A 21251-nucleotide genomic window follows, 5' to 3' on the forward strand; every position below is an offset into this window, starting at 1 on the left:
TCTGTCTCCTCTTCCATTCCAGCATCTGTTGCCAAGAGCATGCCCACTTGGGACCTCTCCAAGTGGGGCTTGAGGCGGTTGACGTGTAGGACCCTTAAGGGGTTCCTAGGAGACTTCAGGTCCACCACGTAGGTAACAGGACTCTTGCGCTCCACCACCTCAAAGGGACCCGTCCACTTATCCTGGAGCGCACACGGCTCCACGGGGGCCAAGACCCATACTTTCTGTCCAGGCTGAAGCTCTACCAGAGTGGCATTCTGGTCGTACCACCGCTTCATCTCCTCCTGGCTGGCTTCCAGATTTGCCTCAGCAAGTTGCCTGAATCGCCTAGTCTGATTCCTGAAGGCCAGCATGTAACTATATACATTCTGGGGAGGTTTCCTGGGAGATTGCTCCCAGCCTTCTTTGACCAGACTTAGAGGTCCTCTGACTGGGTGACCATACAGAAGCTCAAAGGGACTGAACCCCAGAGACTTCTGTGGCACCTCACGGTAAGCGAAGAGAAGGCATGGTAAGAGGACGTCCCACTTACGCCTCATGGCTCCTTCTAGGCCCATTATCATGCCTTTGAGGGTTCGGTTGAATCTCTCAACCAACCCGTTTCCTGGGGGTGGTAAGGGGTGGTGAACTTGTAGGTTACACCACACTCTTGCCAAAGAGATTTCATGTACTTGGACATGAAATTGGTACCTCGGTCAGACACCACTTCTAGAGGGAATCCCACTCGGGAGAAAATTCCCATCAGTGCCCGTCCCACCACGGGGGCCGTCACTGTCCTTAGAGGAATGGCTTCCGGGTACCGGGTGGCATGGTCCACCAGGACCAGGATGAACCTATTGCCCATCGCTGTCCTGGGGTCCAGGGGCCCTACAATGTCAATCCCCACTCACTGGAATGGGGTACCGACCACAGGGAATGGCTGGAGTGGAGCCTTCTGCTTCCTTCCACTCTTTCCACTTGCCTGGCAAGTCTGGCATGTCCTGCAGTGAGTATCTGAACTCCTGCGCATTTGAGGCCAATAAAAGTGGGTGACAAGCCTTTCAAAGGTCTTGTCCTGCCCCAAATGCCCTGCCAATGGCACATCGTGAGCCAGCCCCAGTAGGAAGGCTCTGAAGTCCTGGGGTACCACCAGCGCACGGGCTGACCCAGGCTCAGCAACCTTAGGCTCTGTATATAGGAGGTCGTTCTCCCAGTAAACGAAATGTGATCCTGACTGATCACCTGCGGCCTGGTCTGCAGCCTGCTGCCGCATACCCACGAGAGAAGGGCACTCCTTCTGTGCCTTGCAAAAGTCCTCCCTGGTGGGACCCCCTTCCTGCTGCCAATGGGTCAGCTCCGGCAGGTCTCCCAGTTCAGCTATCTGCTCCCCTGTAGGCTCCAGGGCATCCCCCTCAAGGTCTGCTTCCTCCTGGACCGTGGGAACTTCAGGGGCCGGCTTCCCGCGCCCCTTGCTCCTTCTCTCTGAGGCCGGTTCCTGGGCCTCCCTCTCAGGCTCCAGGACCTCTTGAGTACCTCTACTGGCTGCCATGGACCGTGTGGTGACACACGCCCAATCCGGCATACCCAACATCTCCAGGTGAGCACTCCGCTCCACCTTAGCCCAAGGTGAGCTCTCCAAATCATTCCCTAACAAACAGTCTACAGGCATGGCGGGCCTCACAGCTACCTGAAGAGTACCAGAGACCCCCCCCCACTCAAAGGGAACCTGAGCCACCTTGCAGTGTCTCTCTGTGTTGTCAGCGGCAACAACGGGATAGAATGCATTGGGGACCACCTGCTCCTGAGACACCAGGTGACACCTGACAGCCGTCACACTGGCTCCTGTATCTCTAAGAGCTTCCACTCTATGGCCATTTATGGTCACCCACTGCCTGTACTTCTTAGTGTTCTCAGGCAGCTGGGTTGGAGGGACCACTTCACGGTCTCCTAGCGAGACCAGGGACATCTCTGCGGGACCCCACCCACCTTGGACATCCCTCTCCTCCCCCAAGGCTACACTAGTCACCTGCCGGGGTGGAGCACCAGTGGGTGCTGGTTTACCAAACAATGGACACTTTACATCAGAGGCAAAATGCCCCAAATTGTTACACCTGTAACATCTTACGGGCCCCTTTGGAACAGGAGGACCTGTCGGGGCCCCGGTCGGTTTCTGGGGTGGGGGAGGATGAGAACCCTTCCCTTGGTTCCCTTGGGGACTATTTTGGGGCCCTTTTTGGAACTGCTTCTGTTTACCCCTGTCCCCCCCACTCTTCTGCTGGGGACCCTGCCCACCTTTGGCGGAATCTCCCACGGTACCCTTGTGGACCCTGGTACTGACCCAGCGGTCCGCCTCCTCAGCAAGCTTCCTCGGGTTAGTCAGCTTACTATCTATCAGGTGCTGGCGTAGCTCAGGAAAACAATTACTGGACAAGTGCTCCCATGCCATTAGATCAAGAAGCCCTTGATAATCGTTCACCTTACTACCCTTCACCCAACCATCCAGCGCTCTGCAAAAGAAAGTCACATACTCCACATACGTACTATTGGGAATCTTAGTGCAACCCCTGAACCTCTGTCTATATAACTCAGGGGTCAACCCATACCTAGCCATCAATGCTTCCTTCATATGGGCATAAGAATTACGAACATCAACAGGTAAATCTAACAGTGTGTCCCGCCCTTCACTCAGGAACCTTCCCCACAACCCCGCTCCCCAATCTTTCTCAGGGACCCGGTGGGAAGACATGGCTACCTCGTAGGCTCTGAACCACTGCCCGATGTCGTCATTCCTGAAGAACTCCTTCACTACATCCTTGGGAATATAAACTCTTGGTTCCGCCGGTACTGGCGGTGTGCTGCCACCAGAGGGATTAAGCTCCAAACTTTTTGCTTTCAGCTCCAGCTCCCTCAGCTTCATGTCATGCTCTAATTGTAGTTTCTTTTCTTCCATGGCTAATCTTTGTTTTTCCATATCCATCTGCCCATGAAGTTTTGCCATTTCCACCTCATGTGCCCGGGTTGCGGCCCTGTCTGCCAACTCTTCTGGCGACAGGCACCTGCCAAACTCATGGACACTTTCTGGTGGAACCACTTCCACCTGATTCTCTGGTGCCTTTGACTCATACCAGGCCCTCAGCGCCTTCACAAATTGGGTCTTGTTTTTCAATCCAGTTTGGGCAATCCTGAACTTGGAGCAAAGACCTTTCAAGTCTTCATTGGTACGATTCTGAAGTGCGTCTTCCTCCCAATCTACGTCTTCAAATCCAGAGATTATGGAAGCCGCCCTTCCGGCTGAAAGTGAACCAGGCATGGCTCTAGCAACGGAGACTCTTGGCAAAACAAAAACAAATGCTAGCCTTGTGGCTGTGTTACTGGTCTGCTCTCACTACGTGGTGATCAGTGATTCACTATACGCAAACCACAAATGCAAATCCGTAAATCCCACCGCTGCCACCAATGTTAGAAATGAGGGGGCTCTGGTTGACGCAGGTGTGAACCCACAACAAGCAGGGACCCTTTACTTCTTGTCAGGGCGAAGGATGACTCCCCAGAATAACCCCTGCTCACCCTCTAGGTGCGTGGCGCGAGCAGTCTAGGCTAAGTCTCAGGCGTACACGGTTAAGCAAATGCAATTACACATACAGTAAACCCCTTGCATGCACCACAAACGGACACCAATCAGGAAGTATATAAAAATAAGCTTTTATGTAGATTCAGCAGATTCAAATACAAGGCCCAGTAACGTTGAACTGATGGGGCCACAATTCTTGGAAATACGGTAAAGTTCTCTTTGTTTTATGGAAAGTTCTTTAGGCGGGCACAAGGTAACTGTAGGCCTCAGCGTACTTGGGGCTGAGGCAGCACCCAGGAAGCACACAGCAGATGACAGGGAAATAAGAACGTTGCGGACCCTGGATCCGATGCGAGCTCGCGGTCGAGTTCGTAAGTACCGTACCTTGTTTCTTGACGCAAAGGCGGGTGCGGGATTTCAGCGGCTCTTCGACAGAAGAGCGAGGCGGCGTCCGGGGCTCCCACACTTCACGAGGGTGTCTGATCTTCAGGCTCACGACAAGAGCGGGGTGTTGCAGGTGGCGGGTGAACAAAGCGGGGCAGCCGGGCACGCCGATGCGTCCGGGCTGTCCGAGGCTTGGAGATGCTCACAACGCCGATTCCGGCGGGAGGGTGAAGGTGCACAGCGAGCCTCCACGAGCGAGGTGACGGGGCAGCCCAGCACAGCGTAGGGGGAGTGGCTCCGATCGAGCGAGGCTCTTCCCAAGGCGGGGGCGGCTAAGCAGTCCTGGTCACGGCTCAGGGAGGGACTGGGCACGAGGGTCACAGCTCCGGCGAGGGAAAGGACACCACAGTCCAGCAGCAGGCGAGTGAAGATCAGGTAGAGCCCAATGGTCCTGGGGCTCAGTTCAGGGGGCAAGCTCAGTTCCAAGCCCTTGGAGATCGTTTTTGGAAAAGCACAAGTCTTGAAAGTAAAAGTAAAGTAAAAGTCTTCAGCAACAGTTTCTCTTCTCTCCTTTGGCAGCAAGGTCACCACTGCAGGCCAATCCCCCAGGATAGGGACAGTCTTCCTCCTACAGCTTTCCCGGTGCCTCCTCCTCAGGCAGAGATTCTTCTTGGTCAAAAGCGGATCTAGTTTCTTAGGAGCAGGGCTCCTCCATTTATACCACAAATCTTTTGTTCTCCCAGGCCAGGGGGGCCCTTGCCTAGTTCAGTCCGGTTTCTGAGCACTTTGTTTACGTGATGCAGGCTTCTTCTTTCAGAGTGCAGGGCAGAGTCATCAGACGCTCCACAGGGGGTGGAGCCGGCATCGAGGTAGCGGAGCACTGTCCTATTCAGAACCTAGGAGCACTCCTCCCACCCATCTACCTGTCGATCGTCCTATTCATACCAGGCTACCTAGCCCTGCCCATCTGGGTTCCCCCAGCCCTGTCACTCACACCAGCCAGACATCAGATACACATCACGCAGAGGCGGCTGAAATGTTTAGGCAAGCAAAGGCCGACTTTCTAAAAGCGGCATTTGCAAACCCGGAATATTAAAATAAACCTTGCGAAAAGATGTACCTTATTATTCCGAGTTCAGGCATACTAAACTCGATCTTCTACCATGTTCCCTGGGTCGGTTAGGATCATAGGGTGTAATAATCCAGGCCGCCCATACTGGCCTATGAGAACAGGGTAGCCTTGCAGTAGTGAACAACAAGATGGCGGTAATTCACTACTAGGACATGCCACGCATCCGGGCTTGTCCTACCTTAGGCTTACAACGCACCCTGCCCGGGGGCCTACCAGAGGGGTGACTAACATGCAGCTAAGGGAAGGTTTTAGGGACTGGCAAGTGTGGGCACTTGTCGGTCGGCGTGTCAGTACCAGACTGCACGCAGGTTCTGCGATGGCAGACCTTAGACGTATTTTACCGGCCGCTTCTGTGGGTGGCACAACCCGTGCTGCAAGCCCACCAGCGGTGTTCGTATTTACATGCCCTGGCGCCCCTGGCGCACTTTACTGGGGTCTGATAGTAAACCAAACAATCCAATCATGGAATCCAACCAACATATACAATTTACATAGGGAGCACTCGCACCGTGACACTGGTTGGCAGTGGCACAGCGCGCTGAGCGGCCAACACCATAAAAACACATGAGGCACAGCGACAAAAAAGAGGAAGGGAGACTCACGCCAAGGTGCCAGGTCTAACAGGAAACCTACCAAACCCACGCATTTCTGAAAACTAGACACCCGGCGGCTTCCAGGGAGGTATGGCTTGCGTGGATCCCCCAACGTTTCCTTACCCAGAATCCCCTGCAAACCTCAGTTTTTGCTCAAAAAATCACTTTTTTCACACATTTTGGGGTGGGAAAGTAGTGGCATCACCAGGCTCACACAAATTTACCACCACCCAGCGTTCCCCCAGGTCTCCTGGTAAAAATGGTGCCTCACTTGTGGGGAGGCCCAAGTACCCGCGGCAGGCAAGGGCCCAAAACGTAGTGAGGCGACATCAAAATGGCCTATCGCAAAACCACCTGGTTTTGCAAGGGGGGTCACTTTGGTTTTTGGCCCGGTGCTCGGCGGCCATCTAGGGAAACCTACCAAACCCATGCATTTCTGAAAACTAGACACCCGGCGGCTTCCAGGGAGGTATGGCTTGCGTGGATCCCCCAACGTTTCCTTACCCAGAATCCCCTGCAAACCTCTGTTTTTGCTCAAAAAATCACTTTTTTCACACATTTTGGGGTGGGAAAGTAGTGGCATCACCGGGCTCACAAGAAATTTACCACCACCCAGCGTTCCCCCAGGTCTCCCGGTAAAAATGGTGCCTCACTTGTGTGGGAGGCCCAAGTACCCGCGGCAGGCAAGGGCCCAAAACGTAGTGAGGCGACATCAAAATGGCCTATCGCAAAACCACCTGGTTTTGAAAGGGGGGTCACTTTGGTTTTTGGCCCGGTGCTCGGCGGCCATCTAGGGAAACCTACCAAACCCATGCATTTCTGAAAACTAGACACCCGGCGGCTTCCAGGGAGGTATGGCTTGCGTGGATCCCCAACGTTTCCTTACCCAGAATCCCCTGCAAACCTCAATTTTTGCTCAAAAAATCACTTTTTTCCCACATTTTGTGGTGGGAAAGTAGTGGCATCACCGGGCTCACACAAATTTACCACCACCCAGCGTTCCCCCAGGTCTCCCGGTAAAAATGGTGCCTCACTTGTGTGGGAGGCCCAAGTACCCGCGGCAGGCAAGGGCCCAAAACGTAGTGAGGCGACATCAAAATGGCCGATCGCAAAACCACCTGGTTTTGCAAGGAGGGTCACTTTGGTTTTTGGCCCGGTGCTCGGCGGCCATCTAGGGAAACCTACCAAACCCATGCATTTCTGAAAAGTAGACACCCGGCGGCTTCCAGGGAGGTATGGCTTGCGTGGATCCCCCAACGTTTCCTTACCCAGAATCCCCTGCAAACCTCAATTTTTGCTCAAAAAATCACTTTTTTCACACATTTTGGGGTGGGAAAGTAGTGGCATCACCGGGCTCACAAAAATTTACCACCACCCAGCGTTCCCCCAGGTCTCCCGGTAAAAATGGTGCCTCACTTGTGTGGGAGGCCCAAGTACCCGCGGCAGGCAAGGGCCCAAAACGTAGTGAGGCGACATCAAAATGGCCTATCGCAAAACCACCTGGTTTTGCAAGGGGGGTCACTTTGGTTTTTGGCCCGGTGCTCGGCGGCCATCTAGGGAAACCTACCAAACCCATGCATTTCTGAAAACTAGACACCCGGCGGCTTCCAGGGAGGTATGGCTTGCGTGGATCCCCCAACGTTTCCTTACCCAGAATCCCCTGCAAACCTCTGTTTTTGCTCAAAAAATCACTTTTTTCACACATTTTGGGTTGGGAAAGTAGTGGCATCACCGGGCTCACACAAATTTACCACCACCCAGCGTTCCCCCAGGTCTCCCGGTAAAAATGGTGCCTCACTTGTGTGGGAGGCCCAAGTACCCGCGGCAGGCAAGGGCCCAAAACGTAGTGAGGCGACATCAAAATGGCCTATCGCAAAACCACCTGGTTTTGAAAGGGGGGTCACTTTGGTTTTTGGCCCGGTGCTCGGCGGCCATCTAGGGAAACCTACCAAACCCACACATTTCTGAAAACTAGACACCCGGCGGCTTCCAGGGAGGTATGGCTTGCGTGGATCCCCCAACGTTTCCTTACCCAGAATCCCCTGCAAACCTCAATTTTTGCTCAAAAAATCACTTTTTTCCCACATTTTGTGGTGGGAAAGTAGTGGCATCACCGGGCTCACACAAATTTACCACCACCCAGCGTTCCCCCAGGTCTCCCGGTAAAAATGGTGCCTCACTTGTGTGGGAGGCCCAAGTACCCGCGGCAGGCAAGGGCCCAAAACGTAGTGAGGCGACATCAAAATGGCCTATCGCTAAACCACCTGGTTTTGCAAGGGGGGTCACTTTGGTTTTTGGCCCGGTGCTCGGCGGCCATCTAGGGAAACCTACCAAACCCACACATTTCTGAAAACTAGACACCCGGCGGCTTCCAGGGAGGTATGGCTTGCGTGGATCCCCCAACGTTTCCTTACCCAGAATCCCCTGCAAACCTCAGTTTTTGCTCAAAAAATCACTTTTTTCACACATTTTGGGGTGGGAAAGTAGTGGCATCACCAGGCTCACACAAATTTACCACCACCCAGCGTTCCCCCAGGTCTCCCGGTAAAAATGGTGCCTCACTTGTGTGGGAGGCCCAAGTACCCGCGGCAGGCAAGGGCCCAAAACGTAGTGAGGCGACATCAAAATGGCCTATCGCAAAACCACCTGGTTTTGCAAGGGGGGTCACTTTGGTTTTTGGCCCGGTGCTCGGCGGCCATCTAGGGAAACCTACCAAACCCATGCATTTCTGAAAACTAGACACCCGGCGGCTTCCAGGGAGGTATGGCTTGCGTGGATCCCCCAACGTTTCCTTACCCAGAATCCCCTGCAAACCTCTGTTTTTGCTCAAAAAATCACTTTTTTCACACATTTTGGGTTGGGAAAGTAGTGGCATCACCGGGCTCACACAAATTTACCACCACCCAGCGTTCCCCCAGGTCTCCCGGTAAAAATGGTGCCTCACTTGTGTGGGAGGCCCAAGTACCCGCGGCAGGCAAGGGCCCAAAACGTAGTGAGGCGACATCAAAATGGCCTATCGCAAAACCACCTGGTTTTGAAAGGGGGGTCACTTTGGTTTTTGGCCCGGTGCTCGGCGGCCATCTAGAGAAACCTACCAAACCCACGCATTTCTGAAAACTAGACACCCGGCGGCTTCGAGGGAGGTATGGCTTGCGTGGATCCCTCAACGTTTCCTTACCCAGAATCCCCTGCAAACCTCAATTTTTGCTCAAAAAATCACTTTTTTCCCACATTTTGTGGTGGGAAAGTAGTGGCATCACCGGGCTCACACAAATTTACCACCACCCAGCGTTCCCCCAGGTCTCCCGGTAAAAATGGTGCCTCACTTGTGTGGGAGGCCCAAGTACCCGCGGCAGGCAAGGGCCCAAAACGTAGTGAGGCGACATCAAAATGGCCTATCGCTAAACCACCTGGTTTTGCAAGGGGGGTCACTTTGGTTTTTGGCCCGGTGCTCGGCGGCCATCTAGGGAAACCTACCAAACCCACACATTTCTGAAAACTAGACACCTGGCGGCTTCCAGGGAGGTATGGCTTGCGTGGATCCCCCAACGTTTCCTTACCCAGAATCCCCTGCAAACCTCAGTTTTTGCTCAAAAAATCACTTTTTTCACACATTTTGGGGTGGGAAAGTAGTGGCATCACCAGGCTCACACAAATTTACCACCACCCAGCGTTCCCCCAGGTCTCCCGGTAAAAATGGTGCGTCACTTGTGTGGGAGGCCCAAGTACCCGCGGCAGGCAAGGGCCCAAAACGTAGTGAGGCGACATCAACATTGCCTATCCCAAATGTCGCCTCACTACGTTTTGGGCCCTTGCCTGCCGCGGGTACTTGGGCCTCCCACACAAGTGAGGCACCATTTTTACCGGGAGACCTGGGGGAACGCTGGGTGGTGGTAAATTTGTGTGAGCCCAGTGATGCCACTACTTTCCCACCCCAAAATGTGTGAAAAAAGTGATTTTTTGAGCAAAAATTGAGGTTTGCAGGGGATTCTGGGTAAGGAAACGTTGGGGATCCACGCAAGCCATACCTCCCTGGAAGCCGCCGGGTGTCTACTTTTCAGAAATGCGTGGGTTTGGTAGGTTTCCCTAGATGGCCGCCGAGCACCGGGCCAAAAACCAAAGTGACCCCCTTAGCAAAACCAGGTGGTTTTGCGATAGGCCATTTTGATGTCGCCTCACTATGTTTTGGGCCCTTGCCTGCCGCGGGTACTTGGGCCTCCCACACAAGTGAGGCACCATTTTTACCGGGAGACCTGGGGGAACGCTGGGTGGTGGTAAATTTGTGTGAGCCCGGTGATGCCACTACTTTCCCACCCCAAAATGTGTGAAAAAAGTGATTTTTTGAGCAAAAACTGAGGTTTGCAGGGGATTCTGGGTAAGGAAACGTTGGGGGATCCACGCAAGCCATACCTCCATGGAAGCCGCGGGGTGTCTACTTTTCAGAAATGCGTGGGTTTGGTAGGTTTCCCTAGATGGCCGCCGAGCACCGGGCCAAAAACCAAAGTGACCCCCCTAGCAAAACCAGGTGGTTTTGCGATTGGCCATTTTGATGTCGCCTCACTACGTTTTGGGCCCTTGCCTGCCGCGGGTACTTGGGCCTCCCACACAAGTGAGGCACCATTTTTACCGGGAGACCTGGGGGAACGCTGGGTGGTGGTAAATTTGTGTGAGCCCGGTGATGCCACTACTTTCCCACCCCAAAATGTGTGAAAAAAGTGATTTTTTGAGCAAAAACTGAGGTTTGCAGGGGATTCTGGGTAAGGAAACGTTGGGGGATCCACGCAAGCCATACCTCCCTGGAAGCCGCCGGGTGTCTAGTTTTCAGAAATGCGTGGGTTTGGTAGGTTTCCCTAGATGGACGCCGAGCACCGGGCCAAAAACCAAAGTGACCCCCCTTGCAAAACCAGGTGGTTTTGCGATAGGCCATTTTGATGCCGCCTCACTACGTTTTGGGCCCTTGTCTGCCGCGGGTACTTGGGCCTCCCACACAAGTGAGGCACCATTTTTGCCGGGAGACCTGGGGGAACGCTGGGTGGTGGTAAATTTGTGTGAGCCCGGTGATGCCACTACTTTCCCACCCCAAAATGTGTGAAAAAAGTGATTTTTTTGAGCAAAAACTGAGGTTTGCAGGGGATTCTGGGTAAGGAAACGTTGGGGGATCCACGCAAGCCATACCTCCCTGGAAGCCGCCGGGTGTCTAGTTTTCAGAAATGCGTGGGTTTGGTAGGTTTCCCTAGATGGCCGCCGAGCACCGGGCCAAAAACCAAAGTGACCCCCCTTGCAAAACCAGGTGGTTTAGCGATAGGCCATTTTGATGTCGCCTCACTACGTTTTGGGCCCTTGCCTGCCGCAGGTACTTGGGCCTTCCACACAAGTGAGGCACCATTTTTACTGGGAGACCTGGGGGAACGCTGGGTGGTGGTAAATTTGTGTGAGCCCGGTGATGCCACTACTTTCCCACCCCAAAATGTGTGAAAAAAGTGATTTTTTGAGCAAAAACTGAGGTTTGCAGGGGATTCTGGGTAAGGAAACGTTGGGGGATCCACGCAAGCCATACCTCCCTGGAAGCCGCGGGGTGTCTACTTTTCAGAAATGCGTGGGTTTGGTAGGTTTCCCTAGATGGCCGCCGAGCACCGGGCCAAAAACCAAAGTGACCCCCCTAGCAAAACCAGGTGGTTTTGCGATTGGCCATTTTGATGTCGCCTCACTACGTTTTGGGCCCTTGCCTGCCGCGGGTACTTGGGCCTCCCACACAAGTGAGGCACCATTTTTACCGGGAGACCTGGGGGAACGCTGGGTGGTGGTAAATTTGTGTGAGCCCGGTGATGCCACTACTTTCCCACCCCAAAATGTGTGAAAAAAGTGATTTTTTGAGCAAAAACTGAGGTTTGCAGGGGATTCTGGGTAAGGAAACGTGGGGGGATCCACGCAAGCCATACCTCCCTGGAAGCCGCCGGGTGTCTAGTTTTCAGAAATGCGTGGGTTTGGTACGTTTCCCTAGATGGACGCCGAGCACCGGGCCAAAAACCAAAGTGACCCCCCTTGCAAAACCAGGTGGTTTTGCGATAGGCCATTTTGATGCCGCCTCACTACGTTTTGGGCCCTTGCCTGCCGCGGGTACTTGGGCCTCCCACACAAGTGAGGCACCATTTTTGCCGGGAGACCTGGGGGAACGCTGGGTGGTGGTAAATTTGTGTGAGCCCGGTGATGCCACTACTTTCCCACCCCAAAATGTGTGAAAAAAGTGATTTTTTTGAGCAAAAACTGAGGTTTGCAGGGGATTCTGGGTAAGGAAACGTTGGGGGATCCACGCAAGCCATACCTCCCTGGAAGCCGCCGGGTGTCTAGTTTTCAGAAATGCGTGGGTTTGGTAGGTTTCCCTAGATGGCCGCCGAGCACCGGGCCAAAAACCAAAGTGATGTCGCCTCACTACGTTTTGGGCCCTTGCCTGCCGCGGGTACTTGGGCCTCCCACACAAGTGAGGCACCATTTTTACCGGGAGACCTGGGGGAACGCTGGGTGGTGGTAAATTTGTGTGAGCCCGGTGATGCCACTACTTTCCCACCCCAAAATGAGTGAAAAAAGTGATTTTTTGAGCAAAAACTGAGGTTTGCAGGGGATTCTGGGTAAGGAAAAGTTGGGGGATCCACGCAAGCCATACCTCCCTGGAAGCCGCCGGGTGTCTAGTTTTCAGAAATGCGTGGGTTTGGTAGGTTTCCCTAGATGGCCGCCGAGCACCGGGCCAAAAACCAAAGTGACCCCCCTTGCAAAACCAGGTGGTTTAGCGATAGGCCATTTTGATGTCGCCTCACTACGTTTTGGGCCCTTGCCTGCTGCAGGTACTTGGGCCTTCCACACAAGTGAGGCACCATTTTTACCGGGAGACCTGGGGGAACGCTGGGTGGTGGTAAATTTGTGTGAGCCCGGTGATGCCACTACTTTCCCACCCCAAAATGTGTGAAAAAAAGTGATTTTTTGAGCAAAAATTGAGGTTTGCAGGGGATTCTGGGTAAGGAAACGTTGGGGGATCCACGCAAGCCATACCTCCCTGGAAGCCGCCGGGTGTCTAGTTTTCAGAAATGCATGGGTTTGGTAGGTTTCCCTAGATGGCCGCCGAGCACCGGGCCAAAAACCAAAGTGACCCCCCTTGCAAAACCAGGTGGTTTAGCGATAGGCCATTTTGATGTCGCCTCACTACGTTTTGGGCCCTTGCCTGCCGCGGGTACTTGGGCCTCCCACACAAGTGAGGCACCATTTTTACCGGGAGACCTGGGGGAACGCTGGGTGGTGGTAAATTTGTGTGAGCCCGGTGATGCCACTACTTTCCCACCCCAAAATGTGTGAAAAAAGTGATTTTTTGAGCAAAAATTGAGGTTTGCAGGGGATTCTGGGTAAGGAAACGTTGGGAGATCCACGCAAGCCATACCACCCTGGAAGCCGCCGGGTGTCTAGTTTTCAGAAATGCGTGGGTTTGGTAGGTTTCCCTAGGTGCCGGCAGGGCTAGGGTTCAAAATCTACAGCTAGTCACTTTGCCAAAAAAAGGGTCATTTTTCACTGCAAAACCACGTTGCGTTTTGCGCCGTTTCCTGTCGCGGGCACTAGGCCGACCCGCACAAGTGAGGTACCATTTTTCTCGTAGGACTTTGGGGAACGCGGGGTGGGTGGGAATTTGTGGATCCACGCAGATTCCAGAACTTTCCATCACAGAAATGTGGGGAAAATGTGTTTTTTTTGTCAATTGTTTACGTTTGCAAGGGATTCTGGGTAACAGACCATGGTGGGAGGCAGTCAAGTCACCCCATCCTGGATTCCCCTGGGTGTCTAGTTTTCAAAAATGTATAGGTTTGCTAGGTTTCCCTAGGTGCCGGCAGGGCTAGGGTTCAAAATCTACAGCTCGTCACTTTGCCAAAAAAAGGGTCATTTTTCACTGCAAAACCACGTTGCGTTTTGCGCCGTTTCCTGTCGCGGGCACTAGGCCGACCCGCACAAGTGAGGTACCATTTTTCTTGCAGGACTCTGGGGAACGTGGGGTGGGTGGAAATTTGTGGATCCACGCAGATTCCAGAACTTTCCATCACAGAAATGTGGGGAAAATGTGTTTTTTTTGTCAATTTTTTACGTTTGCAAGGGATTCTGGGTAACAGACCATGGTGGGAGGCAGTCAAGTCACCCCATCCTGGATTCCCCTGGGTGTCTAATTTTCAAAAATGTATAGGTTTGCTAGGTTTCCCTAGGTGCCGGCAGGGCTAGGGTTCAAAATCTACAGCTAGTCACTTTGCCAAAATAAGGGTCATTTTTCACTGCAAAACCACGTTGCGTTTTGCGCCGTTTCCTGTCGCGGGCACTAGGCTGACCCGCACAAGTGAGGTACCATTTTTCTCGTAGGACTTTGGGGAATGCGGGGTGGGTCGAAATTTGTGGATCCACGCAGATTCCAGAACTTTCCATCACAGAAATGTGGGGAAAATGTGTTTTTTTTGTCAATTTTTTACGTTTGCAAGGGATTCTGGGTAACAGACCATGGTGGGAGGCAGTCAAGTCACCCCATCCTGGATTCCCCTGGGTGTCTAGTTTTCAAAAATGTATAGGATTGCTAGGTTTCCCTAGGTGCCGGCAGGGCTAGGGTTCAAAATCTACAGCTAGTCACTTTGCCAAAAAAAGGGTCATTTTTCACTGCAAAACCACGTTGCGTTTTGCGCCGTTTTCTGTCGCGGGCACTAGGCCGACCCACACAAGTGAGGTACCATTTTTCTCGTAGGACTCTGGGGAACGCGGGGTGGGTGGAAATTTGTGGATCCACGCAGATTCCAGAACTTTCCATCACAGAAATGTGGGGAAAATGTGTTTTTTTTGTCAATGTTTTACGTTTGCAAGGGATTCTGGGTAACAGACCATGGTGGGAGGCAGTCAAGTCACGCCATCCTGGATTCCCCTGGGTGTCTAGTTTTCAAAAATGTATAGGTTTGCTAGGTTTCCCTAGGTGCCGGCAGGGCTAGGGTTCAAAATCTACAGCTAGTCACTTTGCCAAAAAAAGGGTCATTTTTCACTGCAAAACCACGTTGCGTTTTGCGCCGTTTCCTGTCGCGGGCACTAGGCCGACCCACACAAGTGAGGTACCATTTTTCTCGTAGGACTTTGGGGAACGGGGGGTGGGTGGAAATTTGTGGATCCACGCAGATTCCAGAACTTTCCATCACAGAAATGTGGGGAAAATGTGTTTTTTTTGTCAATTTTTTATGTTTGCAAGGGATTCTGGGTAACAGACCATGGTGGGAGGCAGTCAAGTCACCCCATCCTGGATTCCCCTGGGTGTCTAGTTTTAAAAAATGTATAGGTTTGCTAGGTTTCCCTAGGTGCCAGCAGGGCTAGGGTTCAAAATCTACAGCTAGTCACTTTGCCAAAAAAAGGGTCATTTTTCACTGCAAAACCACGTTGCGTTTTGCGCCGTTTCCTGTCGCGGGCACTAGGCCGACCCGCACAAGTGAGGTACCATTTTTCTCGTAGGACTTTGGGGAACGCGGGGTGGGTGGAAATTTGTGGATCCACGCAGATTCCAGAACTTTCCATCACAGAAATGTGGGGAAAATGTGTTTTTTTTGTCAATTCTTTATGTTTGCAAGGGATTCTGGGTAACTGACCATGGTGGGAGGCAGTCAAGTCACCCCATCCTGGATTCCCCTGGGTGTCTAGTTTTCAAAAATGTATAGGTTTGCTAGGTTTCCCTAGGTGCCGGCAGGGCTAGGGTTCAAAATCTACAGCTAGTCACTTTGCCAAAAAAAGGGTCATTTTTCACTGCAAAACCACGTTGCGTTTTGCGCCGTTTCCTGTCGCGGGCACTAGGCCGACCCGCACAAGTGAGGTACCATTTTTCTTGTAGGACTTTGGGGAACGCGGGGTGGGTGGAAATTTGTGGATCCACGCAGATTCCAGAACTTTCCATCACAGAAATGTGGGGAAAATGTGTTTTTTTTGTCAATTTTTTACGTTTGCAAGGGATTCTGGGTAACAGACCATGGTGGGAGGCAGTCAAGTCACCCCATCCTGGATTCCCCTGGGTGTCTAGTTTTTAAAAATGTATAGGTTTGCTAGGTTTCCCTAGGTGCCGGCAGGGCTAGGGTTCCAAATCTACAGCTAGTCACTTTGCCAAAAAAAGGGTCATTTTTCACTGCAAAACCACGTTGCGTTTTGCGCCGTTTCCTGTCGCGGGCACTAGGCCGACCCGCACAAGTGAGGTACCATTTTTCTCGTAGGACTCTGGGGAACGCGGGGTTGGTGGAAATTTGTGGATCCACGCAGATTCCAGAACTTTCCATCACAGAAATGTGGGGAAAATGTGTTTTTTTTGTCAATTTTTTACGTTTGCAAGGGATTCTGGGTAACAGACCATGGTGGGAGGCAGTCAAGTCACCCCATCCTTGATTCCCCTGGGTGTCTAGTTTGCAAAAATGTATAGGTTTGCTAGGTTTCCCTAGGTGCCGGCAGGGCTAGGGTTCAAAATCTACAGCTAGTCACTTTGCCAAAAAAAGGGTCATTTTTCACTGCAAAACCACGTTGCGTTTTGCGCCGTTTCCTGTCGCGGGCACTAGGCCGACCCGCACAAGTGAGGTACCATTTTTCTCATAGGACTTTGGGGAACGCGGGGTGGGTGGAAATTTGTGGATCCACGCAGATTCCAGAACTTTCCATCACAGAAATGTGGGGAAAATGTGTTTTTTTTGTCAATTTTTTACGTTTGCAAGGGATTCTGGGTAACAGACCATGTTGGGAGGCAGTCAAGTCACCCCATCCTGGATTCCCCTGGGTGTCTAGTTTTCAAAAATGTATAGGTTTGCTAGGTTTCCCTAGGTGCCGGCAGGGCTAGGGTTCAAAAACTACAGCTAGACTCTTCGCAAATAAAGTGTAAATTTTCAGTGTGAAAATGTGGTGCGTTCACCTGAGGTTTTGAGCCACTTCCTGTCGTGGGCACTATGCCTACCCACACAAGTGAGGTACCATTTTTATCGGGAGACTTAGGGTAGTTCATATTTGTAAAGCAACTGTTATTACCTATTGATTTTTGATGCATTTCTCCCTTCCAAATGAAAGACATTGTGTAAAAAAAAGTCCTTTTGAAAAATGACCAATAATTGTCATGCAAATATGAGTATTCCCAATTTCGAAAATGTGCAAATATGCACTGTTTCTAAACTCTGTAATTTGTTCCCATTTCAGAAATATTAGGTGACTTTCATACCGATTTTTCCATGTATACATTTTCCCACAATAATTGCTATATACCCGGAACAAAAAAAAAAACATTACCAAATGCTGCTCAGTTTTCTACTCTGGGTTCGTTGGGCTCTTGGTGAACCTACAAGTCCTATATGTCCCCACAACCAGGAAGGTCCACCGGATGTAACGGTACATTGCTTTCAAAGAGATGTCATAATTCGAAGAAGTTACAGGTGAAAACGTTGACTCAAAATGCTGCTTTTTTCAACAAATTTTAAATTTTTCCTATATTTACCTGTAAGTTTCTATAAAGAAACCTTGATGGATCTACACAAATGACCCCTTGCTGAATTTAGAATTTTGTCTACTTTTCAAAAATGTATAGCTTTCCAGGATCCATTATTGTTTTTGTACCCATATCTACCGTTAACTGGAAGGAGGTTGAAAGCACAAAAAACAGCAAAAATAGGGTATGTCCCAGAAAAATGCCAAAACTGTGTGAAAAATGTTGGTTTTCTGTCAAAATTCTGTCATTCCCTAAAAGCTGGAGAAATGGTGATTTCAGCCCCACAAACCCTTTTTTGATACCATTTGCAGAGAAAAACCCAAAAGCTTTCATTTGCAGCCCGTTTTTCCAATTTTTCACAAAAAAAACAAAATTTTGCTGTATTTTGACTAATTTCTGGGAACCCTGTAGGAGAATCCACAAACCCTGGGTACCTTTAGAATCCCCAAGATTTTGGAAGAAAAGGACGCAAATTTGGCATGGATACCTAATGTGGTCAAAAAGTTACAGGGGCCTAAGCGCGCACTACCCCAAATAGCCCAAAAAAAGGCTTAGCACAGGAGGGGAAAAGGCCTAGCAGCGAAGGGGTTAAAGAGGCATATCGTCACCTCAATGGCGAAGTATGCTATAAGAAAATCAATATGGCATCGGTGAAAATGATCTAGAAAAACTACAAAGATGATCTGAACGAATGGAGAAGGGAAGGTCTAATTTCCAAAGATTAATTTAGGTTTCTCAATAAGGAATTTCCAACTCTGCCGAACATTTATTTAATACCAAAGGTACACAAACAAGAAACACCGGTCCCAGGGAGACCCATTGTGTCATCTATTAACAGCCCCTTTTAGAATACATCTAAGTACATTGATTTATATCTCCAGGATTTTGTGATGAGTTTGCCGGCATACATCAAGGACACCACTGATTTTTTGTACCAATTAAGTAACTGTGAGTGGTCTGATGAGTATCTTCTTTTAACTATGGACATATCTGCTTTGTACACAAGCATTGCCCAGCTGGATGGGATACGAGCTGTGGAGTTTTATTTGGGCAAAATACCTATTGAAATGTACCGCCACAATCAGATGTTGATTACAATGATTCATTGGTGTCTCCATAATAATGTTTTTATGTTTGAGAATGCGGTCTTTCACCAGCTTGTAAATTCGGCACTAACAGTACTACCTACGTGACTTCCTTTTCCCGATGAACCAATCGCTCTGAAAGCCCACTACACTTGTCGTACAGAATTTGCTGTCTACGTTCTCAAATGCAGTTGTAATCTACACTACGTAGGCAGCACTAAACTACAAGTGTATGTGCGAAGCCATACATGATAACAACTTAAACTGTTTACAGTATTTTGTTATCGATGCCGTAACACTCAATAAGAGGGGTGGAAATAGGGAGAGAACCTTACATCAGCTAGAGTCACGTTATATAGTGGAGCTCGACAGTAAGTCCCCGTTGGGGCTGAACTTAGGTGAGGACCTTTACAATTTCCTATAGATGTGGGCTATTGTCCTATCTAGGGGTGGGCGGAATTTGCGTAATCGCGTTACGCAAATCTCAGCGAAATGGTAAAAAATCTCCGCGAACACGCAGAAATTCCGCGAACACGCGGAATTGCTTGTTTGCGATACTTTTTTCATGTTCGCGATCGCTGTTTGCGTGCTCGGGGTGAAATATCTCGCGAACACGCATATTGAGATCGCGAACAAGCAAAACATTTCGCGAAGTCGCGGAACGCAGATTTTGGGGCAATTTCGCGAAATTACCCAAATTCTGCAAATTCCGCGAACGGAACGGAATTTACCACCCAGGCCTAGTCCTATCTAGGGCAACCCATGATGTATCAGTTTTTCTCCACCTTCAATCGGATATTTTCGATTATAACTTCATTGGTATTTTTTTTTTTGGAAAGGCCATTTTTTAGCTAGTAGTTTTTGGACAAGATACGCCACATGAAGGCTCCTTGATGGTTCCTGTTGGCAGACTGTCGGCCAATAAATTTGAGCTTTAACTTACCTTCGTGTGGCAATTTTTTTGAATGGGTTTCCTGTTGGTTGGATTTGAAGGCGGCCCTTATCCGGTTGCAAAGAAAACCCCACCGCCGTAGCGGGTCAGTGACGGCACCACAATGGTGCTGTAGCATTTGAATGAAGATGAACTGGCACCTCTACAGGGGATGAACGAGTTTGAAAAGCTCTAGTTTGCAGTCACAAAGCAGGGCAGGTCACATCTTGGAGATGTGCATCACTTACTTATGGACATTTACAAGACTGCGGCAATGCATCCACTTGGAATCATTAGGAGTACACTACAACACCCATAAGGCCATGTGGATGGCCATGCCCACTTGGGCAGGTTTTGAAATTAATCTGTGTACTCCCAGCAATGCATGCAGTCACTTTTTACCCTATGCCACTGAAGAAAGGGTTACACCTGAAACGCATCTGGCATGATGTGGATTGAACTTTGCGGCTCCTTGATGGTTCCTGCTGGCAAGCTGTCGGCCAATAAAGTTGAGCTTTAACTTACCTTCCTGTGGCGATTTCTTCGAATGGGTTTCCTGTTGGTTGGATTTAAAGGAGGCGATTACCCAGTCGCGAAGAAAAGCCCACCGCTGTAGCGGGTCAGCGATGGCACCACGATGGTGCTGTAGCGTTTGAACGAAGATGAACTGGCAGCTCTACAGGGGGGGAACCAGTTTGAAAAGCTCCAGTTTGCAGTCAGAAAGCAGGGCAGGTCCCGCCTTGGAGATGTGCATCATTTAGTTATGGACATTTACAAGACTGCGGCAACGCATCCACTTGGAATCATTAGGAGTACACTACATCACCCATAAGGCCATGTAAATGGCCATGCCCACTAGGGCAGGTTTTGAAATTAATCTGTGTAATCCCAGTAATGCATGCAGTCAGTTTTTACCCAATGCCACTGAAGAAAGGGTTACACCTGAAACGCGTCTGGCATGATGTGGATTGAATTTTGTGGCTCCTTGATGGTTCCTGCGGGCAGGCTGTCGGCAAATAAAGTTGAGCTTTAACTTACCTTTGTGTGGCGATTTCTTCAAATGGGTTTCCTGTTGGTTGGATTTAAAGGTGGCCCTTACCCGGTCGCGAAGAAAAGCCCACCGATGTAGCGGGTCAGCGACGGCACCACGATGGTGCTGTAACGTTTGAACGAAGATGAACTGGTGCCTCTACAGGGGGGAAACCAGTTTGAAAAGCTCCGGTTTGCAGTCAGAAAGCAGGGCAGGTCCCGCCTTGGAGATGTGCATCATTTACTTATGGACATTTACAAGATTGCAGCAATACATCCACTTGGAATCATTAGGGGTACACTACATCACCCATAGGGCCATGTGGATGGCCACGCCCACATGGGCAGGTTTTGAAATTAATCCGTGTACTCCCAGCAACGCATGCAGTCAGTTTTTACCCAATGCCACTGAAGAAAGGTTTACACCTGAAACGCGTCTGGCATGATCTGGATCGAACTTTGCGGCTCCTTGATGGTTCCTGCTGGCAGGCTGTCGGCCAATAAAGTTGAGCTTTAACTTACCTTTGTGTGGCGATTTTTTTGAATGGGTTTCCTGTTGGTTGGATATATATATATATTCACTGAAACAACCATAGGTTTCGGGGGCGTTATAGTTAGCTGGACATTTCCCTCGTGCAAAACCCTAGAAATTCCCCGGTTATAGTTAGTTCAGCTAACTATAACTCGCGCCCCCGCAATGCACTGCTGATGACGTCACATATTACATCACTCATGACATGGTCAGTGACATCACTGATGACATCACTGATGACATCTGAAATGGCGTTAGCCTTTGTCAAGTAACTTAAAGTTCTTTTGTGCCGTTTCCTGGTGTGCTGTCCCTTCATTCCTGGAATGGTGTTTTTGGAGTTAAGGAATCCAATTATATATATATATATATATATATATATATATATATATATATATATATATATATATATTATCTACTGGCGGTCGCCAGTAGATAGTTATAGTTAGGACCACGTTTCCATAGGAAATCCGCAACATTCTATTTGGAATAACTTTGGCGCCGGTCGACGAATCCTCGCG

Source organism: Triturus cristatus, chromosome 10, assembly GCF_964204655.1.
Source record: "Triturus cristatus chromosome 10, aTriCri1.1, whole genome shotgun sequence".
Taxonomy (NCBI): Eukaryota; Metazoa; Chordata; class Amphibia; order Caudata; family Salamandridae; genus Triturus; species Triturus cristatus.